Source organism: Rana temporaria, chromosome 7 (assembly GCF_905171775.1).
Source record: "Rana temporaria chromosome 7, aRanTem1.1, whole genome shotgun sequence".
In the NCBI taxonomy this organism is placed as follows: Eukaryota; Metazoa; Chordata; class Amphibia; order Anura; family Ranidae; genus Rana; species Rana temporaria.
This window is the reverse complement of record NC_053495.1, coordinates 13,194,981-13,221,044: the sequence shown is the minus strand read 5'-3', so window position 1 is coordinate 13,221,044 and position 26,064 is coordinate 13,194,981. Positions and strand designations below refer to the sequence as shown.

Genomic DNA, 26,064 nt, shown 5'->3' with positions numbered 1-26,064 from the left:
GTGGCTCCGTCATTGATCGTCTGTTCCCTGATATAGGGAAGCACGATCAATGACGTCACACGTCCAGCCCCGCCCCCTACAGTTAGAAAACACATATGAGGTCACACATAGCCACTAGGGGGCGCTGAAGGGGTTAACTCCCAAACTTCAATTGTCATTTTCACAGTAATCAGTGCATTTTTATAGCGTTTTTTGCTGTGAAAATGACAATTGTCCCAAAAATGTGTCAAAATTGTCCGAAGTGTCCGCCATAATGTCGTAGTCACAAAAAAAAAAAAAAAACTAATCGCCACCATTAGTAGTATAAAAAAAAAAAAACATTTATAAAAATATCCCCCATTTTGTAAACACTATAAATTTTGTGCAAACCAAATCGATAAACACTTATTGCGATTTTTTTTTTACCAAAGATAGGTAGAAGAATACGTATCGGCCTAAACTGAGGAAAAAAACACGGTTTTTTTTATATATTTTTGGGGGATATTTATTATAGCAAAAAGGAAAAAAATATTGAATTTTTTTCAAAATTTGTCGCTCTATTTCTGTTTATAGGGCAAAAAATAAAAAACCGCAGAGGTGATCAAATACCACCAAAAGAAAGCTCTGTTTGTGGGAAAAAAAAGGACATCAATTTAGTTTGGGAGCCACGTCGCACGACCGCGCAATTGTCAGTTAAAGCGATGCAGTTGCGAATCGCAAAAAATGGCCGGGTCCTTTACCTGCATTTTGGTCCGGGTCTTAGGTGGTTAAGCTAGTGCATTGTTGGTTCACTTACCTTTTCCTTCGATTTCCTTTCTAAATTTTTATTTTCTTTGTCTGAATTTCTCGTTTCCTGTTCCTTCTCAGTAAGCTTGCCCCCATCATCTGAGACGTTCTTGCTGGGGGTTAGTCAGCGTGCTCACACCCCCCCCCCCTTTGGGACTACATCCCTGCAGGGAGACACTGAACACCCACAGTGATGTAGTCCCAAGGGAGGGGGCGAGCACGCTGACTAACCCCCAGCCAGAACGACTCGGATGATGGGGGCAAGCTTACTGAGGAGGAAAAGGAAGTGAAAAATTCAGACAAAGAAAAAAAAAAACATTTAGAAGGGAAATGGAAGGAAAAGGTAAGTGAACAAACAATGCACTAGCTTAAAGGAAAATATTTAGAAAAAAAAAAAAACGAACCCTTTAAAAAGGTACATCTTAAAATGCAACAGACAAACACAAGGGACCGGAAAGCTTGCATTGCAGCGCTGGGATCAGTGGTAAACCCCCCTGTCAATCCCAACCGGAACTAAAGGAGATTGTATGATTAAAGTGTATGGTGTATGGTCAGCTTTAAGCTCCGAACACGCCCAGGGTGTCATGCTGGGACACAGCGATTGTGCGTGTGCAGCCATGTGTCACAATAGACGTAGGTGGCACAAAGTAGAGAGAAGACATTGCTGGAAGTGATAGCAGGAGTTCCAACATGTGGCTGAGAAAATGCACCAGAGACTTAAAAAAGGGACCAGTGCCCAAGTTATCCTGGGAATTGTACCCATTGGTTATTATGCTACAGTGCCTTGAAAAAGTATTCAGACCCCTTTACATTTTCCCCATTTTATCAAGTTATAACCAAAAACGTAAAATGTATTTTATGTGACAGACCCACACAAAGTGACACATAATTGTGAAGTGGAAGGAAAACGATAAATGATTTTCAAATATTTTTTTTTACAAATAAATGTGAAAAGTGTGGGGGGTACATTTGTATGGCGCCCCCCGGAGTCAATACTTTGTAGAACCGCCTTTCTCTGCAATTACAGCGGCAAGTCTTTTTGGGGATGTCTCTACCAGCTTTGCACATCTAGAGAGAGACATTTTTGCACATTCTTCTTTGCAAAATCAGATTGGACAGAGAGCGTCTGAATAGCAAAAACATAAAAAAAGACTGACCATACTGTAATACAGGCTAATCGATTTTTTATATATAAAATTAAAAAAGTATTGCACTTACATTTAGTATGTTTAAAAAGTTGCTTACAAAAACAAAGCCAGCCAGAAACATCAGAAGCCCGTCCTCCTACTACACAGCTTGGCGACGTCAGCATGTACCCTCCCAGACGTTTCGTCATACGTGGTGTTGTCAATGAGGATCTTCAAAGTTTGTGACGGTAATTCAGGAGCCTTCAGTCTCAGCTAGGTCTCTACCTCCCTTGGTATCAGAGATTTAGTTCAGGGCAGTTTTTGATCTGGAAGAGAACTCACTATCTTCATCTGACGAGGAGTCCGAGTCAGAGGTAGAAGAGACTGTTAGCTCAGCTAGATATCTTTTTCCTATTGAAGATATTGATGAATTGGTGAAAACAGTTTATACTTCTTAGGATTAGATGCTCCTATGTCACAGGTATCTAAAAAGTCAGATCTCTCATTTGAGGATTCTGGAGTGCTTAAAGGATCAAATGGACAGGAAGGCGGACGCTCTGCAACGTAAAGCCTGGGATGCCTCGGCTCTTTCTCTTGGTCCAGCCCTAGCGTCAACTTGTGTCACTAGGAATCTGGAAGTGTGGGTTCAAAGGCTGGATGGCCTTCTTTCCTCCGGGACTACTGTGGGAGGTCAGGGAGTCTCTCCCCCTTATTGCCAAGTCGTCGCATTTCTGGCTGACGTGGCAGCAGATACAGTTAGATCAGTGGCGAGAACGTCAGCACTCATTAATTGCACAAGAGGAGCCATCTGGTTGAAATCCAGGGAGGGAGATCTCATCTAACCTCCAAGAATAAAACTGTGCGGCATTCCCTTTGAGGGCAAGCTTTTAATCGGTTCCACCTTAGGAGGAAGCCTTAGCTCGTTCCTCAGAAAAGAGTAAGCGGTTACCGTCGGAATAGGCCTCAGAGTAAGAGGCCTTTTCATAGCTCAGAACTAAGCTAATTTTAAGACCGGTGGTCAACCGACCAAAAAGAAATGGTCACTTAGGGACAAGGCAAAAATGGATGGGGGGCACTCTTTGCTCCTTCAGCCCCTACAAAGAATGCCAAGTGACGCCAGATCAGGGGTAGGAGGAAGGTTGACCCATTTCACCAAAGAATGGGCAGAAGTCACCAAAAATCCTTTTGTCCTCAAGATCATAGAAGAGGGTTACAGGTTGGATCTTTCTGAAGGATCAGAAATAAAGTGTTCTACTCTTATTTTTCTTTTGAAGAAGACATCCGAAAGCTGCTGGAAGCTATCAATTTAAGCTTTCTGAACAGGTTCTTCGTTTACAGGCAATTCCGGATGGAAAGTATTTACTCAATCAGAAATCTGTGTTGCTTCCAGACGTTTTCATGGTAATTCTGGATCTTCAGGATGCCGACCTTCATGTCCCAATCAACCAGAATCAGAAATTCCTTCGATTTGAGATCCTCACAAAAAACGGTCCAAGTCATTAGCAGTTCAGAGCCCACTCTTTTGGTCTCTCGGCATCCCCGAGAATTTGCACAGAAAACATGGCTGAAGTCATGGCCTATTTTCGGATACAAAAGAACTCAATCATTCTGTATCTGGACGATTTTCTGTTCTTCGTCCAGGAGAAAGAGAACCTATTTACAGGATCTAAAGTTGATTTTGCAGAACTTTTGGAAGTTGGGCTGGAAGGTCAATCTGGAGAAATCTTGCGCGCTTCCCTCCCAGAAGGTTCTCTTTTTGGGTTACCTGAAAAACTCAAGTCACCCAAAAGATTTTTCTTCCAGTGTTAAAAGATAGCAAAGATTGTTCTCTCCGTGCAGTTTCAGGTTACTCCAGCAGCCATTCCTTTGTCAAATTATGCAGTTATTGGGCTTAATAAATTGCGATGATTCCAGGAGTGCCATGGGCCCAATTGCATTCCAGGCCCCTTCGGCCATTTCTTCTGCGTCATTGAGATTCCTGGATCAGCTTGTTCAACTTCCAGGAGAAGATTCTCTCAATCTGTCCTGGTGGGAGCAGCCAGAACATCTGCAGGGAAGGAAGACTTGGGCACAGCATTCCCCAATAAAAATGACCACAGATGCCAGCCTGTGGGGGTGGGGAGCTCATTCAGAGCACTGGCAGGCTCAGGGCTCCTGGCTGCCAGAAGAGGCAGTCCAGTCGTCAAACTTTAGAGAACTTTTAGCAGTGGGGAAGGCTTTAGTAGCTCTGGAAGCGAGAGTTAATGCAAGGGACCTGTTGATTTTTTCCGACAATGCCACATCCGTGGCATAGCTCAACAAGCAGGGGGGCACTCGCTCAGACAGGCTTCTATTGATGAGCCAGCAGATTCTTACCTGGCCAGAGAAGAAGGTTTCTTTGGTCAGGGCAGTTCACATCAGTGGGACTGCAAATGTTCTGGCAGACTATCTCAGCAGAGTAAGTATCTGCTGCAGCAATTGGGAACTGAACCAAGAAACTTTCCAGGAGATCATATTGAAGTGGGGTGTTCCCAAAGTGGATCTTTTTGCATCCACTCAACAGGAAGCTTCCTTCTCACTGGAAAGAGGCGGGGTCTTTAGGGACAGATGCACTCTTTCCTATGGGATTTCATTCTGGCCTCGGCATTCCCTCTGTTGCCCATTGCAATTCGCAACATTATTCAGGAACGATCAGAAGTTGTCCTGATTGCCCCTTGGCGGCCCAGGAGGAGTTTGTTCTCCGCACTGAAAGCGCTTTCAATAGATCCCCCCCTGGATATACATTTTTTTTTAAATCTGTCATTTGGTTTTCGGCCAAACATCCTGCATTTTCAGTACTAAAATGTCCATTCGGTGCACCTCCAGTTAAAAACGCGTCTTTTTATCATTGTCCGAGTCCCTAGTGGGGAGATTTTCCCTTCCTCGGGTGGGTAAACTTTTTGATAATCTTTTTATTGCTGCCCGTTTGTGCCCTCCTGTCCTGGTGACATATGTTGCCCCGATATCATGAGGAAAAGAAAAGGAAGTGAAAGTGTTCCTAATAGGATCACAGAGCGAAGAGTTCATGTAGACGGGCGCCGTTTATAATGGTCTCTGAAACACTCAAACACAGGTCAGGACTTTCCCCATTCAACTCTATGGTGCAAATAAAAAATATAGTGCAGTATGGATGACCGGGTGGGTGGAGGTGCAGGTATTCGATTTTGACAGGTATCTGTGTGCCACGGCGCTCGGAAACAGAAGTTCTCCTCCCTCCCTGCAGTCCTCTGGGATACCGACAGGTCCCAGAAGACTGCATCCACCATTCATGATAAAGCCGCAAGCTGTCACACCTGGGTGCCCATAGTGAAGATGCCGGAGAGTGAAGACCGTGGGCAAGATCGACTAGGGTGAGCACACCGCTGGATCACGGGACAGGCGAGTGGCTGTTTTGTTTTTTTTGTTTTGTTTTTTTAAAGTCAGCTACAGTTTTTGTAGCCGTTGACTTATTTTTTTCCCCATAGGTGACGAACTCCGCTTCAACCTCTTGGCGCCGGCTGCATGCAAATATCCGGCCTCAGCCCCTCCCCGCACAGGCGCATATTTGTGTGCATTAGTGCAAATACAGCCGTGCCGAGAGCGTGGAGCAGCACAGTTACCGGAGACTAATGGAAAGCTCTCGATTGCCACCTGCGATCGTGAGCTTTCCCGATCATGTGACAGCCAATTGCATCGTAATAAACCCTGCCCCCTGTTATCCTAAACTCCTTAAAGGGCCAGTAGGTGCCGGTGTTCTGCAGAGATGTGCCCCCCTGGCGGATAATGTCTGCCCTGGACTGCGCAGGCAAACGGAGCCGCCGGAAATTCCCGAATGTGAAGCAGCTGTAGACTGCGCCTGCGCAACAAACAGTGCATCTTGACAGACGTTGCCGCGCGCTCTCGATACTCGCTCCAGCCTGCAAGGGGCGGGTGTAAGGATGGCTACAGCAAGGGGCGGATGTGTATTACCATTATATACAGGCATACCCCACTTTAAAAGGACACAATGGGGTTTATTTACTATCGCTGGAGGGCGCAAAATCTGGCTCACCTCTGCATAGAAACCAATGAGCTTCCAGGTTTTATTACCAAAGATTAATTGAACAAGCTGGGGTTTGAAGCTCATTGGTTTCTATGCAGAAGTGAGCCTGATTTTACACCCTTCAGAGATAGTAAATAAACCCCATTGTGTAAAGCGCTGCGTAAACTGTTGGCGCTATATAAATCCTGTACAATAATAATAATAATAATAGTGCGCTTAAAGTGGTAGTATACTCTGTACTAACCTACAGGTAAGCCTATAATGAGGCTTACCTGTAGGTATAAAGAATATCTCCTAAACCTGTAAGGTTTAGGAGATATTCCCCCCACAATGCGCCACTGACTGCAGCGGCGCATGCGCAGCGGAGATCCTCGGCTAAAGGCCCGGCGGCCGCCGGACCTTGCCGGGGAGAAGTCTCCCGCGCGCGTGTGCGGGAGTGACGACATCGGCGCTCCCGCCAATCACAGCGCTGGAGCGGCGATACCCGGAAGACACAGCGAGGAAAGAGGACATCTCCCTCTGCGTGGACCAGGTAAGTTCCTCTCACCTCGTTCCGAGGTAAGCATTTCATAATGAGCTAGTATGCGGTGCATACAAGCTCATTATGGCTTTTGCTTTTCAGGTTTAAAAAAAAATAAAATAAAAAACAGCGGGTTTACTACCGCTTTAAAAGTGGGGTATGCCTGTATCGTGTAAGCGGCGGGTGACTACAGCAAGGGGCGGGTGTATAACTATTATACTGTGTAGTTTCTTGATAAAACCACCCTAATAATACACATTCACTCCTTGCTGTAGCCATCTGCCCCTTACACGATATATAGTAATACACATTCACTCCTTGCTGTAGCCATCTGCCCCTTACACGATATATAGTAATACACATTCGCCCCTTGCTGTAGCCATCCGCCCCTTACACCCGCCCCCCCCTTGCAGAGTGGAGCGAGCATCGGGAGCGCGCATCAGCGTTTGGCACAATATCATGCTCATTGGGCATGCACCGTGCACAGGTGATTGACAGCTGTGTTCATCTTCGGCGATTTTCGGAGGTCCGTTGCACCTGCGCAGTACAGAGCGGGCATTATCCGCCAGGGGGACAATTCTTCGCAGGACACCGGTTCCAAGGAGGTAAAGGAAGTAAAAAAAATTGAGATTTAGATTGTTTTTGTTTTCTTAGCGCAGCATCAGCTCTGTCCATACAGAACACAATCTGAGATAGTCATATACACATAGGGCCAGATTCTCAAAAGAGAATACGCCGTCGTATCTCCGAGTCTGGCCAGTCGTATCTATGCGCCCGATTCATAGAATCAGTTACGCATAGATTTCTATTAGATCCGACCGGCGTAAGTCTCTTACGCCGTCGGATCTTAACTGCCTATTTACGCTGGCCGCTAGGGGCGTGAACGCTGATTTACGCCTAGAATATGTAAATCAGCTAGATACGCGAATTCACGAACGTACGCCCGGCTGACGCTGTACAGTTACGCCGTTTACGTTAGGCTTTTCCCGGCGTAAAGTTACCCCAGCTATATGAGGCGTACCAATGTTAAGTATGGCCGTCGTTCCCGCGACGAAATTTGAAAAATTTACGTTGTTTGCACAAGTCATCCGTGAATGGGGCTGGACGTCGTTCACGTCGAAACCAATGACGTCCTTGCGGCGTACTTTGGAGCAATGCACACTGGGAAATTCCACGGACCGCGCAATGCGCCGTTCGTGAAAAACCTCAATCACGTCGGGTCAGGGTTAATTTACATAAAACACACGCCCACCTCTTCACAATTTGAATTAGGCGGGCTTACGCCGGCCTATTTACGCTACGCCGCCGCAACTTTCTTTTAAGAATACGGCACTTGCCTGTAAAAGTTGCGGAGGCGTAGCGTAAATAGGATACGTTACGCCCGCACAAAGATACGCTATATATATATATATATATATATATATATATATATATATATATATATATATATATATATATATATATATATATATATATATATAAATAAAATTACAATTATTACCGTGTTTATCGGCGTATATCGCGCACTATTTTCCCCTTAAAATAAGGGGAAAATTGTGGGTGCGCGATATACGCCGATAGCCGCTTCCCGCGCTCAGTTTGAAATCCTGCGCCGACATATACCGAGTGCAGTACACTCGGGTACATTCGGCCAGGCTTGGCTTCGCTCGTGCTCACGCATTAAAGTCACAGAGCGTGAGCGACGCCGAGCCTTGCCGAATTTACCCGAGTGTACTGCACTCGGTATATGTCGGCGGAGGCGTTCGAACTGAGCGCGGGAAGCGGGGACTCGACTTGAGGCGCGCGCTGGAGAAGCCGGGAGGACACCATCGAGGCCGCAGACGGACGCCGGACCGGACGATGGACGCTGGGAAGACACCAAAACTGTAAGTAATGAAATCATATAACATTTTTTTTTTACAGGAATTTCGGGGGCACTTTAGGGGTGCACGGTATACGCGGGAGCGCATTATACCGCGATAAATACGGCATTATTTTTATTATTATAAATATTTCTTCTTCAGGTACTTATATAGTGCCATCAATTTTCACAGCGCTTTACGTATATTATACACACACACACATATACAAAAATATATAAATGTTTTTATATTTTCTACCATTAACGATGTAATAGAGGGCCCTGATTGGATACTATGTGGCTGTATTGTGATGGTTTGTCCTTCCTTGTACATTAGATCTCCCATCAACAATGTAATTAGGAGGAGAAACCATCACAATACAGTCAGATAGTATCCAATCAGGGCCCTCTATTACATCATTATGGCAGAATACACACAATCAGAGGGTATGATCAGCTATAGAAGAAGCCCCGCCCCCATACAAAGTCACATGACCCCTCCCCTCTCTGTGAATGAGCCCCTCTTTTCTTTTTTTTTTACAGCGCGCGCTCCCGCCAGCTCAGTCTTTTCACCCGTGTGTGTGTGGGGCCCCGCCCCTCCTCTGGGGGGGGCGCGCTCCCTGGGATCTCCAGAAACCTCCGCGGGCGGTCACGTGACCCGCCTCAGACTCTCACCAGATGTCTCAGAAATAATAGAAAAAAAAAAAAAATCTCGGAGAAATCGGGAACGCGGAGAGCCAGCGGCGCGGTCCCGCGCGTGGTGTGACGTGTCGCGAGCCGGCTATCCCCGCGCTTTTTTCTTCTCTCTCTCAGTAGCTGGTGCGCGGGGGCGCGCCTTAAGGCAGTGACAGGCGAGTGTCGGGAGCGCGCGCTGTGTGGAGAATACCGGGGATGGGGGGGGTACGGATAGAAGCGAGGGGGGAGGGGGTTCCCTATGTCCCCGGGCTGTGGAGGGTATAGAGACGGCGGAGGGCCCTCGGCTGGTCCCGCCCGGATCACTCACCTCCCCGCCCGCTTGTTGTCCGGAGACAGCTGCGTGTCTCCCCCTCCTTCTTCCGCCTCCTCCTCCTCCCTCCGGCCCGGCTCTCCTCCTCCTCACACCCGGATCAGCTCCCCGCTTCCTTCTCCCGGGGTGTGGGTGGGGGGGGGGGGTTCGGATTCTTCTCCTCGGTCGGGTAGAATTATTTTCGCCTCACAGCTCCCTGGGCGCCATCTTACATTCACAGCCCGTCAGCCAATCGCGGCCCCGGCGCTCGGCCTCGCGAGCTCTGAGGGGGGAAGTCTCGCGAGAAGACGGGGGGCGGCCCCCGGGTACACTTAAAGGGGACGAGCCGCTGAGGAGAGGGGGTTATCCTCGGGGGGATGCAATCCTTTCCCTAGTATTAGTCACCGCATATGGGGGGTGAGGGGATTATATAAATAAAGATATATATGGGGGGCATTATATGAATAAGTATATATATTGGGGAGGGAGAGGAGGGGGTCATTATTATAAATAAAGGAATATATATATAGGGGGGGTCATTATTATAAATAAAGGAATATATATATATAGGGGGGGTCATTATTATAAATAAAGGAATATATATATATATATATATATATAGGGGGGGTCATTATTATAAATAAAGGAATATATATATATATAGGGGGGGGGGTCATTATTATAAATAAAGGAATATATATATATAGGGGGGGGGTCATTATTATAAATAAAGGAATATATATATATAGGGGGGGGTCATTATTATAAATAAAGGAATATATATATATAGGGGGGGTCATTATTATAAATAATGATATTGGGGGGGTCATTATTATAAATAAAGGAATATTTATATATATAGGGGGGGTCATTATTATAAATAATGATATTGGGGGGGGTCATTATTATAAATAAAGGAATATATATATATATATATAGGGGGGGTCATTATTATAAATAAAGATATTGGGGGGTCATTATTATAAATAAAGGAATATATATATATGGGGGGGGGTCATTATTATAAATAAAGGAATATATATATATGGGGGGGTCATTATTATAAATAAAGATATTGGGGGGGGTCATTATTATAAATAAAGGAATATATATATATGGGGGGGTCATTATTATAAATAAAGATATTGGGGGGGTCATTATTATAAATAAAGGAATATATATATATATGGGGGGGTCATTATTATAAATAAAGATATTGGGGGGGGGGGGTCATTATTATAAATAAAGGAATATATATATGGGGGGGTCATTATTATAAATAAAGGAATATATATATATATGGGGGGGGTCATTATTATAAATTAAGATATTGGGGGGGGTCATTATTATAAATAAAGGAATATATATATATATATATATGGGGGGGTCATTATTATAAATAAAGATATTGGGGGGGGGTCATTATTATAAATAAAGGAATATATATATATATATATATATATATATATGGGGGGGGAGGGGTATTGCGAACCTCTCCTAGAGAAAAGAGTGATTGTCCGGCTGTCATTCTCATCCTCAGGATTCATCTATGATTATGTCAATACAAAGTCATTGGTGTGGATCAGGGATTTTTTTTATTTGGTGGGGGAACACACTGAATGTATGTAATGGTGGGGGGCGGGTGGGTCTATAGATGATGGCAGGGGAGGGGGGTATAATGTTATGTGGGGGGTATCTATTGTTGCTGGTGGGGAGGGCCTGTTATCACTGGGGTGGGGTATATTTTAATTGATGGACGGTGCTTGGAGGTTAGACCAAGGGACAGTTCTCAAAAGTGGGACCAAGATATGGTGCTCGGGGGTGGGACCAAGGGGCGGTGCTAGGAGGTGGAACCAAGGGGCAGTGCTTGGGGGGGTGAATCTAAGGGGCGGTGCTCGGGGGTGGAACCAAGAGACAAGTATGTAGGAGGTGGAACCAGTGGACGGTGTTTGGAGGTAGGACCAAGGGACAGTACTCAGGGTGGAACCAAGGGGCGCTGCTCGCGGGTGGAAACAAAGGGGCGGTGTTCAGGGGTGAATCCAAGGGGGCGGTGCTCAGTGGTGGAAATAAAGGGGCGGTGCTTGGGGGTGAATCCAAGGGGCGGTGCTTGGGGGTGAATCCAAGGGACGGTGCTCGGGGGTGGAACCAAGAAAGGGTACTCGGGGGGTGGAAACAAGGGACAGTGCTCTGGTTGGGAACCAAGGGACGGTGCTAGGAGGTATGTAGGGGGTGGAACCAAGGGACAGTGCTAGGAGGTGGGACCAAGGGACAGTTCTCGGAGGTGGTACCAAGGGTTGGTGCTCTGTGGTGGGACCAAGGGACGGTGCTCAGGGGGTGGAACCAAGGGACAGTGCTAGGAGGTATGTAGGAGGTGGGACCAAGGCACGGTACTCAGAGATGGGCCCACCGATGTCAGCGGATGGTCACCGCTGACATCCGTCGCTCCATAAAGCTGAATGGAGGCTCCAATCAGGTCCTCCTGAAAAACAGACAGCATGTATGAAAAGCGCCTAAGGCATGTCCAAAGTCCGGCCCGGGGGCCAATTGCCAGTTTAATGTGGCCCCCCCCTGGTAATTTGGATATATACTGTATTTATCGGCGCTGCCTCGGAGGGGACAGGGAGAGGGGGAACGAGTGCTGTCAAATTACATACAGGAGAATCTCCTGTTTACTCAGCGACATCTGTAATAGGAAGTCCCGTCTCCTGAGCTGCCATTGGACGACTCCTCTGTCTTTCATAGGAGGCGGGAGAAATTGGATTAAAGAGGCTGCTGTGTAAACAGGAGATTCTACTGTATGTAATCTGTCGGTGCTTATCCCTCCCTCCCCCCCCCCCACTTCGAGGCTGCAGATGGACATCGATCAGGCTGCATTCATGGCAATGGAGAGGCTGCAGATGGGCACTGATTAGGCTGCATTGATGGGCAATGACCCTTATTTTACTTCACAGTTTTTTTGTTTACATTTTTTTTCCTGAAACTTTCCTCCTAAAGTGAAGGTGCGTGTTATACGACGATAAAAACAGTATATCCAAATAACACGCCCAAGCTCATCTCTTCACCACACACAGCCACAAAGGCAGGAGAATTCTTGTTGGGCCGTGTATTAGTTGCTCGAACGAACACACTTAGACCGAATTTTAATGGTTCAAAGAATGTCAGGCAAAATGGTCGGCCCTCCCGCACGTTCACCTTATCAAATCTGGCCCTCTTTGAAAAAAGTTTGGACACCCCTGGCCTGAGGTCTGTTCCTGTATGCGGTGCGAAGAGGGGCGTGTCCCTTCCCTCCAATCCGCTTACATGAGTTATGCAGAGTGTAACCCCCCCCCCCCCCCCCCCCACCCCTACTTTCTGAAAGATCAGACAGGCTGTAGAAAAGTTCTGGAGGAGTGGGACCACCAGCACACATCCTATGATTGACATCCTATGTGCTGTGTGAAGGGAAGGGGGGGGGGGTGTCCCTTCAGCTTCCCACCTTGTGCTTTCTGACATCTCAGACAAGCTGTATAGATTCTTGACTTTTGAACAGCTGTAGAGAAGAGAGGGTAGCAAATGAACAGGTACAACTTATGTAGGAGGACTTGCTTCATCTCTGTGTATATGGAAGGGGTTACGAGCACAAAGTGGAACCATTTCTGGGAATGACCAATCAGCGCTTCGTGTTGCGGATTAAATCTGACATTCAATTGGTTGTCCCCCCCCCAGCCAAATTCTCTTTTATACCCTGGCCAGAATGTGGGTGCTCATTGGTCACTTTGTTACATCTGTAAAGCCCCAGAGAAGAAGCGTCCTCAGCCTCAGCGACCAACCCCCCCCCCCCCCCCCCCCAATACGTCTTGGCTATGTCTGTACCATATGTAAATATATTACAATTATTTGGACCCCTATTTGTTTGGTTCTTCTTTTTCCTTTGTATAAATACAAGCAGATTTCTCACATTGGGGGACCTCAATCTTTTTTACACTCAGTGTTACAAAATTGTCACTTATTGCTAAAGGATCCATGTCCTGCACCTCCCATCTTCCACCTGATTGGTTGCTGGCTGTCTTATTGTATCAGTCTATTTCAACTGATTGGTTGCTATTTTATTTCAACTGACAGTTGTCACCTGATTGGTTGCTGGCTGTCTTATTTTATCAGTCTGATTGGCTGCTATCTTTGTTCACCTCTGACAGTTGTCACCTGATTGGTTGCTGGCTGTCTTATTTTATCAGTCTGATTGGCTGCTATCTTTGTTCACCTCTGACAGTTGTCACCTGATTGGTTGCTCTGGGTGACAGTTGTGCTTCTGTTTCCATCATTCATTCCCAGGGGTGCTAAAAAGAAAGTAAAGAGTATCATAGCGCAGGAAAGAAAAGCAAAAGCCTCTGTGTCGTCCATAGCAGGGAAGCGTTCTTTATTTTCCAAAAAGTACAAACTAGAACCTGATTGGTTACTCAGAGAAACATCTCTATTTCTTAAAGTGGAGGTTCACCTGAAAAATTAATTTTTAACATTAGACTGAGGCTCATTTTGTCAAGGGGAATCGGGTGTTTTTTTTTAAATCGAAGCAGTACTTACCGTTTTAGAGAGCGATCTTCTCCGCCGCTTCCGGGTATGGGCTGCGGGACTGGGCGTTCCTATTTGATTGACAGGCTTCCGACGGTCGCATACATCGCGTCACGATTTTCCGAAAGTAGCCGAACGTCGGTATGCAGGTGCCGTATAGAGCCGCACCGACGTTCGGCTTCTTTCGGCTACTCGTGACGCGATGGATGCGACCGTCGGAAGCCTGTCAATCAAATAGGAACGCCCAGTCCCGAAGACCATACCCGGAAGCGGCGGAGAAGATCGCTCTCTAAAACGGTAAGTACAGCTTCGATTTTTTTTAAAAAAACACCCGATTCCCCTTCACAAAATGAGCCTCAATCTAAGGGTAAAAAAAAAAAAAAATCGGGTGAACTCCCGCTTTAAAGGATTACTAAAGGCAAAACTTTTATTTATTTTTTAGATTTGGATAGCGGGGAGAAGGATTAGAACCCCTGTGATTTTTTTTATTATTATTGCTGTCTGTGTCCCCGTTAGGGAAATTCACTCTCTCTATTTGTCTTGTTTACCATTATTATTGAATGTGACAGTAAAAGAAAAACATACTTTTTGGGATGTCCCCAGAAAAGTAATAGGGGGTGGGGGGAGTTCCAACGGGGACACTAGTTCTGAGGGGCCCCATAACATTCCCTTAATTTGCAGGGATTTCCTCTCACTTCCTGTTTTGGCTATAGGACAGGAAGTAAAGGTAAATCTCCGCAATTGGACACAGATAGCAAAAAAATAAACCTTACAGGAGGTTATAACCCTCCTTTACTCTATCCAAAATATATGGCCTAGATTCACGTAGGGCGGCGTAAGTGTGGGCGGGCGTAGCGTATCGTATTTACGCCACGCCGCCGCAACTTAGAGAGGCAAGTGCTGTATTCACAAAGCACTTGCGTCCTAAGTTACGGCGGCGTAGCTTAAATGTGCCGGCGTAAGCGCGTCTAATTCAAATTGGGAAGAGGTGGGCGTGTTTTATGTAAATAAAGCATGACCCCACGTAAATGACGTTTTGAACGTACGGCGCATGCGCCGTCCATGGACGTATCCCAGTGCGCATGCGTCGGTTAGAATGCCTAAGATACGTTGAACACTGCCTACGACGTGAACGTAACTTACGCACAGCCCTATACGCGTACAACTTACGCAAACGACGTAAAAAGATACGCTTGTTCCGACGTCCATACTTTGCATGGGCTAAGCCACCTAGAGACCTGCTTTATCTTTACGCCGGCGTATGTCTTACGTAAACGGCGTACGTACGTTCGTGAATCGGCGTATCTTGCTCATTTGCATATTCAACGCGGAAATCAACGGAAGCGCCACCTAGCGGCCAGCGTAAATATGCACCCCAAGATACGACAGCGTAGGAGACTTACGCCGCTCGTATCTTAGCCAAATTTAAGCGTATCTGGTTTCTAGAATACGCTTAAAGATACGACGGCGCAGATTCAGACTTACGACGGCGTATCTACTGATACGCCGACGTAAGTCTTTGAGAATCTGGCCCATTATATATAAAGAAAAAAAAAAAGTTTTGCCTGTAGTTCTACTTTAATTAACCCCAAGTAAGCTGAATAATAAAGGCCGGTGTACACGTGAAATTGTGTCCTATGGAACCCGAGCCTTTGTTTTGTTTATGTGACATGACGCCTGATTGGTCCACGTCCAAATTTATAAATGGAACCTGGAAGGACATGAAGCCGTGAGTTCAAGAAGAGTAATGGCAATACAAGGCCTAATGAAGCATGACCAAGCATATTATTTATATATGTCTGGCCTGCACTTGCTGGTTTCCCTGAGGTCCGGATGGATATCTCCAGTCCGATCCCTCTAACACACACACACACACACACACATTATATAGAGATAGATAGATAGATAGATAGATAGATAGATAGATAGATAGATAGATAGATAGATAGCCAAGCACATGGAAGGGTTAAAACTTGTGGGAGGGTCTTTCCTGCTGTCTGTGTCCCATTGAGGGGTATTCTCATCACTTCCTGTGCAGGTGACACAACAGGAAGTGAAAAGAAAATTTCTCCAAAGGGAAGGGGAATACTCCCTTAAGAAGTTGTCACATGGACAGGTGGTCATGATTGGAAGATTTTCCCTTATCTCCTGTTAAGGTGACAACTATAACATTTTGCATTTCCTATTAATTTCTCTGTGACTATATTTACCAGGACAAATAAAATAAAAAAGCTGAATCTTCCAGACAAACAATGAGAAATGTACAAGGGTTTTAATGCTTCTTTTTGATAGCTAAAAAGTTTTAGATACATAGGCCGTTCAAACATCAGGATGCCCAAAAGCTGATATTATTTTTAGCCACCCTATGGCATTGTTTAGTGCAGTGGTAATCGGCTGTCTTCCTGTCAGAGCCCCTGACAACAGTAAAGGGCCACACATAATATTCAGTGTCAGAAACAGCAGATCAGTGGCGTACTAAGGGGGGGGGGGGCCGCACCAGGTGCCACACACTGGGGGGTGTCAGGCCGGCTCCCCCCCCCTCCGCTAATGAAAGGAGACAGCAGATGGATGGAGAAAAAGATGTGGACATACACGAGATGGTCAGAGAGTGTTGACATACAAGAGATGGTCAGAGAGTGTGGACATACAATAGGAGATGGTCAGAGAGTGTGGACATACAACAGGAGATGGTCAGAGAGTGTGGACATACAACAAGAGATGGTCAGAGAGTGTGGACATACAACAAGAGATGGTCAGAGAGTGTGGACATGCAACAAGAGATGGTCAGAGACTACATGCTTGCCAAAATAGATGGTTAGAGAGTGCAGATATGTTCTGCAGAAGATGGTCAGAGAGTGTGGATATACAACAGAAGATGGTCAGAGAGTGTGGAAATACAACAGGAGATGGTCAGAGAGTGCGGACATGCAACTAGAGATAGTCAGAGACTACATGCTTGCCAAAATAGATGGTTAGAGAGTGCAGATATGTTCTGTAGAAGATGGTCAGAGAGTGTGGAAATACAACAGAAGATGGTCAGAGAGTGCGAAAATACAACAGGAGATGGTCAGAGAGTGCGAAAATACAACAGGAGATGGTCAGAGAGTGTGGACATACAACAGGAGATGGTCAGAGAGTGTGGACATACAACAGGAGATGGTCAGAGAGTGCGGACATGCAACAAGAGATGGTCAGAGACTACATGCTTGCCAAAATAGATGGTTAGCGAGTGCAGATATGTTCTGCAGAAGATGGTCAGAGAGTGTGGAAATACAACAGGAGATGGTCAGAGAGTGCGGGCATGCAACAAGAGAAGGTCTGAGACTACATGCTTGCCATAAGAGATTGATAGAGAGTGCAGATATTTTTTGCAGAAGATGGTCAGAGAGTGCGCAAAAATACAACAGGAGATGGTCAGAGAGTGCAGACATGTTGCAGAAGATGGTCAACAACTGGAGACATTACATGAGACTGCTAAAGGTCACTGCCTGTAACAGAGCAATAGAGAAACAAAGAATAGATTCTGCAGGCACCCCAGAGGGATTCACCAAAAAATGCCAAAGGGCCACCAGTTAGTTAGTTTGCACAACATAAATGGAAATTGATACATATTAGCCAATCTTAAAAGAACACCACTACACTGTAATACATAACATCTTTTATTGATCAGGTTTAAAAAAAAGATTTCTTATCAAAACAAGTACAAAATAAGTAATTTCTATAAAAACAATCTGGGAATCTATACACCCGCGCCAAATAAACTATTCAGATTAAATCAATAGCAGCCGCTGCTCCGAACCGAAATGTGAATTGCTAGAACAAAAAAGTGCACAAAAACCTAATTGTGCAAACAGCACTTGCCAATATCAGATACTGAAGTGAAAAGTGTAGCAATATAAACTCCATAAACTTCATGCACACAAATAAATAGCAGACAATGATAATTTGTACAGAGCAAAAGAAAATGGGGCTGCAGTTTATCTTGCTACACTTTTCACTTAAAGGGGTTGTAAAAGTTTTTTTGTTTTTTTTTTTCTAAATAGGTTCCTTTAACCACTTAACCCCCGGACCATATTGCTGCCCAAAGACCAGAGCACTTTTTGCGATTCGGCACTGCGTCGCTTTAACAGACAATTGCGCGGTCGTGCGACGTGGCTCCCAAACAAAATTGGCGTCCTTTTTTCCCCACAAATAGAGATTTCTTTTGGTGGTATTTGATCACCTCTGCGGTTTTTAGTTTTTGCGCTATAAACAAAAATAGAGCGACAATTTTGAAAAAAATGAATATTTTTTACCTTTAGCTATAATAAATATCCCCCAAAAATATATCAAACAACTTTTTTTTCCTCAGTTTGGGCCGATACGTATTCTTCTACCTATTTTTCATTAAAAAAAAAAATTGCAATAAGCGTTTATTGATTGGTTTGCGCAAAAGTTATAGCGTTTACAAAATAGGGGATAGTTTTATGGCATTTTTATTAATATTTTTTTTTACTAGTAATGGCGGCGATCAGCGTTTTTTTTCGGTACTGCGACATTATGGCGGACACTTTTGACACATTTTTGGGACCATTGGCATTTTTATAGCGATCAGTGCTATAAAAATGCATTGGATTACTATAAAAATGCCACTGGCAGTGAAGGGGTTAACACTAGGGGGCGGGGAAGGGGTTAAGTATGTTCCCTGGGTGTGTTCTAACTGTAGGGGGGGTGGAGTCACTAGGGGAAATTACTGATCGCTGTTCATACATTGTATGAACAGAAGATCAGCATCTCTCCCCTGACAGGACCCGCTCGCGCACGGAGCACGGAGTCGGGGGAGAGACGTATAGCTACGGCTCTCGCGCAGGGGAGCCAACCTGCCACAGTAAAACGACGGCGGCTGCTCGGCAACCAGTTAAGCTAGTGCATTGTTTTTTCACTTACCTTTTCCTTCGATTTTCCTTCAAAATGTTTTTGTTCTTTGTCGGAATTTCTCACTACCTTTTCCTCCTCAGTAAGCTTGCCCCCATCATCCGAGCCATTCTGGCTGGGGTTAGTCAGCGTGCTCGCCCCCTCCCTTGGGATTACATCCCTGCGGGGAGACGCACAGAGATGTAGTGCCAAGGGAGGGGGCAAGCACGCTGACTAACCCCCAGCGCGTTCCCTGGCCGCCGCGATTGCCCAGTAACTGAGCAGGACCGTGGATCTGTGTGGGTAAACACAGAGATCCACGTCCTGTCAGGGAGAGGAGACCGATGGTGTGTCCCTTGTACATAGGGACCCCGATCGGTCACCTCCCCCAGTCAGTCCCCTCCCCCCACAGTAAGAATCACTCGCTAGGGATCACATTAACCCCTTGATCGCCCCCTAGTGTTAACCCCTTCCCTGCCAGTCATATTTTTACAGTAATCAATGCATTATTATAGCACGGATCGCTGTATAAATGTGAATGGTCACAAAAATGTGTCAAAAGTGCCCGATGTATCCGCCGCAATATCACCGTCACGCTAAAAATCGCCGATCGCCGCCATTACTAGTAAAAAAATAAAATAAAAATACTATAATTCTATCCCCTATTTTGTAGACGCTATAACTTTTGCGCAAACCAATCAATATACGCTTATTGCGATTTTTTTTACCAAAAATGTGTAGAAGAATACGTATCGGCCTAAACTGAGGGAAAAAAACTTTTTTTTTTAAATAGATATTTATTATAGCAAAAGTAAAAAATATTGTGTTTTTTTTTTTTTTTAATTCTTCTTCTTTTTGTTTATAGCGCAAGAAATAAAAACTGCAGAGATGATCAAATACCACCAAATGAAATCTCTATTTGTGGGGGAAAAAATGATAAAAATGTAATTTGGGTGCAGCGTTGCATGACCGCGCAATTGTCATTTCGAAGGGCCACAGCGCTGAAAGCTGAAAAATGGCCTGGCCAGGAAGGGGGGGGGGGGGTGAAAGTGGCCTGTAGGCAAGTGGTTAATTATATGATATTGGCACTATGGTTTTTTGTGAACTTTTTTTTTTTTTTAAATAGATATTTATTATAGCAAAAAGTAAAAAATATTGTGTTTTATTTATTTATTTATTTATTTTCAAAATTGTCTCTCTTCTTTTTGTTTATAGCCCAAGAAATAAAAACTGCAGAGGTGATCAAATACCACCAAAAGAAATCTCTATTTGTGGGGGAAAAAATGATAAAAAAAATGATAAAAATGTCATTTTGGTGCAGCGTTGCACGACCGCGCAATTGTCATTCGAAAGGCGACAGCGCTGAAAGCTGAAAAATGGCCTGGGCAGTAAGGGGGGTGGTGAAAGTGCCCTGTAAGACAAGTGGTTCATTATACGATATTGGCACTATTAGCTAGATTCAGTAAGAGTTAGGCCGGCGTATCAGTAGATACGCCGACCTAACTCAGAATCTGCGCCATCCTAAGTTTAAGTGGATTCTCAAACAGAGATACACTTAAACCTATCTAAGATACGACGGCCTGCGCCGTCCTATCTTAGGGTGCAATATTTAGGCTGGCCGCTAGGTGGCGCTTCCATTGCGCTCGGCGTAGAATATGTAAATCACTAGATACGCCTATTCACGAACGTACGCGCGCCCGTCGCAGTAAAGATACGCCGTTTACGTAAGGCATTTTCAGGCGTAAAGTTATTCCATCAAATAGCTGGACTAGTAATGTTAAGTATGGCCTTCGTTCCCGCGTCAAAATTTGAAAATTTTACATCATTTGCGTAAGTCGCCCGTGAATGGGGCTGAACGTAATTTACGTCCACGTCGAAACCAATACGTCCTTGCGACGTACTTTGCCGCAATGCACACTGGGATATGTACACGGACGGCGCATGCGACGTTCGTAAAAAAACGTCAATCACGTCAGGTCACCCCCCATTACCATAAAACAAGCCCCTCAGCATAATTTAAATTAGGCGCGCTTACGCCGGCCGCATTTAGGCTACGCCGCCGTAACTTAGCAGGCAAGTACTTTGGGCCAGATTCACAGCAGAAATACGCCGGCGTATCTACTGATACGCCGCCGTATTTTCAAATTTGCCGCGTCGTATCTTGATTTGGAATCCTCAAACCAAGATACGACGGCTTTTGGCATAGATCCGACAGGCGTACGGCTTCGTACTCCTTCGGATCGTAGGTGTAATTTTCCGGCGGCCGCTGGGTGGAGTTTGCGTCGTTTTCCAGCGTGGGGTATGCAAATTAGCTGTTTACGGCGATCCACGAAGGTACGCGCGTTCGTCGCATTCTCTTACGTCGGTTTTTCCCGTCGTAAAGTTAAGAGTGCTATTTAGATGGTGTAAAATTACACCATCCATGTTAAAGTATGGCCGTCGTTCCCGAATCGAATTTTAATTTTTTTTTTTTTGCGTAAGACGTTCCGGGAATACGAAAGTACGTTACGCACATCGCCGTTCAAAAAACACGTTGGGGCGCCGTAATTTCGCGCAAAGCGCGGCGGGAAATTTCCTAACGGAGCATGCGCAGAACGTTCGCCGCGGGAACGCGCCTAATTTAAATGGTACGCGCCCCATTTGAATTAGGCGGGCTTGGGCCGGGTGGCTTTACGCTACGCCGCCGCAAGTTTACAGGCAAGTGCTTTGTGAATCAAGCACTTACGCCGAAAACTTGCGGCGGCGTAACGTAAAGGGGATATACGTTACGCCGCCGTAATTATTTCTGAATCTGGCCCCCTGTGAATACAGTACTTGCCTAGCTAACTTACGGCGGCGTAGTGTAAATACGATACGCTACGCCGCCGCAAGGATACGGCGGTCTATTTGAATCCAGCTATATAGGTTTTTGTCAACTTTGAACAAAAATAAAATAACATTTTATCTGTCCAGCTGCTTCCTGACTGTCATCTGCTCTCTGCGGCTTTACAAAGTTGTAACAATGTTGCAAAATGTTTTCTTCTCTGATTATTTGCCGGGAAATAAGAGAGGGCAGGCTGGGGAACTTGTCCTTCCAGCAGGCTGGGAACGTGTCCTTCCAGCAGATAGAAAGCCCTGGACATGTCAGGATATTATTTCATATAAAGGTAATGGTGTCAGCGGCGGGTCCTGGGCTCCCTGTAGGGACAGTGCCGGGTCCTGGGCTCCCTGTAGGGACAGTGCCGGGTCCTGGGCTCCCTGTAGGGACAGCGCCGGGTCCTGGGCTCCCTGTAGGGACAATGCCGGGTCCTGGGCTCCCTGTAGGGACAGCGCCGGGTCCTGGGCTCCCTGCAAGGACAGTGCCTGGTCCTGGGCTCCCTGTAGGGACAGCGCCGGGTCCTGGGCTCCCTGTAGGGACAGCGCCGGGTCCTGGGCTCCCTGCAGGGACAGCGCCGGGTCCTGGGCTCCCTGTAGGGACAGCGCCGGGTCCTGGGCTCCCTGTAGGGACAGCGCCGGGTCCTGGGCTCCCTGTAGGGACAGCGCCGGCTCCTGGGTTCCCTGTAGGGACAGTGCCGGGTCCTGGGCTCCCTGTAGGGACAGCGCCGGGTCCTGGGCTCCCTGCAGGGACAGCGGCGGGTCCTGGGCTCCCTGTAGGGACAGCGCCGGCTCCTGGGTTCCCTGTAGGGACAGCGCCGGGTCCTGGGCTCCCTGTAGGGACAGCGCCGGGTCCTGGGCTCCCTGCAGGGACAGCGCCGGGTCCTGGGCTCCCTGCAGGGACAGCGCCGGGTCCTGGGCTCCCTGTAGGGACAGCGCCGGGTCCTGGGCTCCCTGCAGGGACAGCGCCGGGTCCTGGGCTCCCTGCAGGGACAGCGGCGGGTCCTGGGCTCCCTGCAGGGACAGCGCCGGGTCCTGGGCTCCCTGTAGGGACAGCGGCGGGTCCTGGGCTCCCTGTAGGGACAGGGCGGGTCCTGGGCTCCCTGCAGGGACAGCGCCGGGTCCTGGGCTCCCTGTAGGGACAGCGCCGGCTCCTGGGTTCCCTGTAGGGACAGCGGCGGGTCCTGGGCTCCCTGTAGGGACAGCGCCGGGTCCTGGGCTCCCTGCAGGGACAGCGGCGGGTCCTGGGCTCCCTGCAGGGACAGCGCCGGGTCCTGGGCTCCCTGTAGGGACAGCGGCGGGTCCTGGGCTCCCTGTAGGGACAGCGCCGGGTCCTGGGCTCCCTGTAGGGACAGCGGCGGGTCCTGGGCTCCCTGCAGGGACAGCGCCGGGTCCTGGGCTCCCTGTAGGGACAGCGGCGGGTCCTGGGCTCCCTGTAGGGACAGCGCCGGCTCCTGGGTTCCCTGTAGGGACAGCGCCGGGTCCTGGGCTCCCTGTAGGGACAGCGGCGGGTCCTGGGCTCCCTGCAGGGACAGCGCCGGGTCCTGGGCTCCCTGCAAGGACAGCGCCGGGTCCTGGGCTCCCTGTAAGGACAGCGGAGGGTCCTGGGCTCCCTGTAAGGACAGCGGAGGGTCCTGGGCTCCCTGCAGGGACAGTGCCGGTTCCTGGGCTCCCTGTAAGGACAGCGGCGGGTCCTGGGCTCCCTGTAGGGACAGCGGCGGGTCCTGGGCTCCCTGTACTGGTCCTGGGCTCCCTGCAGGGACAGCGCCGGGTCCTGGGCTCCCTGTAGGGACAGCGCCGGGTCCTGGGCTCCCTGCAGGGACAGCGCCGGGTCCTGGGCTCCCTGCAGGGACAGCGCCGGGTCCTGGGCTCCCTGTAGGGACAGCGGCGGGTCCTGGGCTCCCTGCAGGGACAGCGGCGGGTCCTGGGCTCCCTGCAGGGACAGCGGCGGGTCCTGGGCTCCCTGTAGGGACAGCGCCGGGTCCTGGGCTCCCTGTAAGGACAGCGCCGGGTCCTGGGCTCCCTGTAGGGACAGTGCCGGGTCCTGGGCTCCCTGTAAGGACAGCGCCGGGTCCTGGGCTCCCTGTAGGGACAGCGCCGGGTCCTGGGCTCCCTGTAAGGACAGCGCCGGGTCCTGGGCTCCCTGTAGGGACAGCGCCGGGTCCTGGGCTCCCTGCAGGGACAGCGCCGGGTCCTGGGCTCCCTGTACGCCGGGTCCTGGGCTCCCTGTAGGGACAGCGCCGGGTCCTGGGATCCCTGTAGGGACAGCGCCGGGTCCTGGGCTCCCTGCAGGGACAGCGCCGGGTCCTGGGCTCCCTGCAGGGACAGCGCCGGGTCCTGGGCTCCCTGCAGGGACAGCGCCGGGTCCTGGGCTCCCTGCAGGGACAGGGCAGCTTTAACACATCCATGTGCTCCTCTATAACCTCCCACTCTACAACAGCAACACTTCTGCTTAAGGTGGCGCGCCTCTTCCTCCTCCTCCCAGCACTCAGCCCCGGCTATGGAGGTTCTGCCCGGGCACGGAGCATGCTGCATGGAGGAAGGTGTGTGTGTTCCTATAAAGGTGTCCCCGTCCTCCGCTGCCTTCCCATACCAGGAGCACAACCCGGCCGCTCCACCTTAAACCCGGACTGGAGAAGCTGGTGAGCCAGTGATTAGTTGCTGTGTTTGTATACAAAGGGGAAATGTGCGGAACCTTAAAGGTACAGTGTCCGCATTTCACAGGTGGATGGAGGAGAGGCGGTGACTGTCACCTACTGTACTGGGCAGCTTTATACATAAGGGGGGAAGCTAGGGGGGATTTTTCTGGACTGAAAGTGTAATACTATAAGATAATAAAATAAAAATCAGACTTTTCATATCAGTATATGGTGTACCAATAGCTTGCATTATGATTTTGTACTTTTATGCTCTGGATGTTTTCTAAATAAATACACAATTGCATTCTAGCAGTACAAAGAGAACACATTGTTATTATACCTTAGTCCCCATTGTGTGTAAAAAAAAATGTTGGGGTTGTTCTGACAAAATGAGCAACCTGGCAGAATGTGCGACCCGCGTCACTTCCTGTGACGTGGGATCAGCTGTACCGCCAAACAGGGCTGGTGCAAGGACTTTTGACACCCTAGGCAAAACCTAATTTTGCCGCTGTATTGTCACATTCTGCTGCCTATCGTAGAATGCTGCCGAAGTCACATGGCGGCCAACTACACATGCGTGATGCGTTCCAAACGCAAATGCGATGCGTTCCAATGGATTCACCACAGTACACACCAGTGAAACCTCGGCCGGCATCCAGGCTCTTTCCTTAAAATCCCAGTGGATTGGAGGATGTTAAAAAAAAAAGAGCCAGGAGGCCGAGCCGTCCGAGCGCAGCGAGGACGTGAGGCCGACTGGCCACTTTCCTCTAAATCCACATCGCCCTGAATGCCGGGTTCGCTGGTGTGTACTGTCGTAAATCCATTGGAACGCATCGCGCATGCGCAGTTGGCCGCCACGTGACTTCCGCAGCATTCTACGATAGGCAGCAGACTATGACACTACACCGCCCTCCTTGGCTCCACCCCCTTTGTCCTGTCCATGTATACCCCACCTTTTTAATCAAGTGCCCATCAAATGCGGCCTCACCAGCGCCCATCAAATGCAGCCTCACCAGCGCCCATCAAATGCAGCCTCACCAGCGCCCATCAAATGCAGCCTCACCAGCGCCCATCAAATGCAGCCTCACCAGCGCCCATCAATGAATGTTTACTTGCTTCCATTTATTCGGGAGTCAGGACACAGACGTAGTCCCGGCTGCCTGCTGATGCTGAGACTAAGGCTGCATTCACACATGAGCGTAGCGTTTTTTCCCGACATTTTGTCACACGTTTTCGAGCGTTTGCATACAGCGTGGTCCGACATTTTTGAACTTCAACTTTTTTTTATTTTAGCCAATAGAAAAAATGATCATCTCTTTCATCACTTGTTGCTATGTTTGTAGATTTTTTTTTTTTATCTTCTGCCTGGGTGAAATGTTCTATTTCACAGAACAGATTAAAGCGACAAAACGCCCGTAGAAACGCTCGTTGTCGCGCTAGACGCTTGAATCGAGCGTTTCCATTGCTTTCTATGGGAATATAAACGTTCGAAAACGCCCAAATCCGCCCGATGTGAACCATCTCCATAGAGAATAATGTATTTTTTTCCCCTCTAGCGTTTTGGAGCTTCAGGCGACTCAGGACCTCAGGTGTGAATGCAGCCTTAGTCACTTGCTGCAGAGAGAATAGAGTAGGAACACCAGTGGCTGGGCGCCCTAGGTGACTGCACGGCCATTTTGCAACACCCTACACTCAAGCTCATCACAACTACAGTAAAGCAGGCGGGGACATGTTACACCAAACGCGGTTTTTAATTAGCAAACTAATTTCAGCAATCGAGTGAGCTTATTAAAAATCTAATTTGGTGTAGCAACATGTCCGCTGCTCCGCCTGC

At 47.9% G+C, this 26,064-nt stretch overlaps 1 protein-coding gene across 4 annotated transcripts in view; it reads right to left on the bottom strand.

Moving 5' to 3' along the window:
* The window catches only part of QRICH1 (glutamine rich 1), a 64,411-nt gene extending 54,988 nt beyond the window's left edge, over positions 1-9,423 (bottom strand). For all 4 annotated transcript variants that reach the window (XM_040358918.1, XM_040358919.1, XM_040358920.1 and 1 more), the window contains exon 1: positions 9,316-9,423. The gene's annotated coding sequence lies outside the window, so the exon portion shown is untranslated. The remainder of the gene's footprint in view (positions 1-9,315) is intronic.
* Between the last annotated feature and the right edge of the window lie 16,641 nt (positions 9,424-26,064).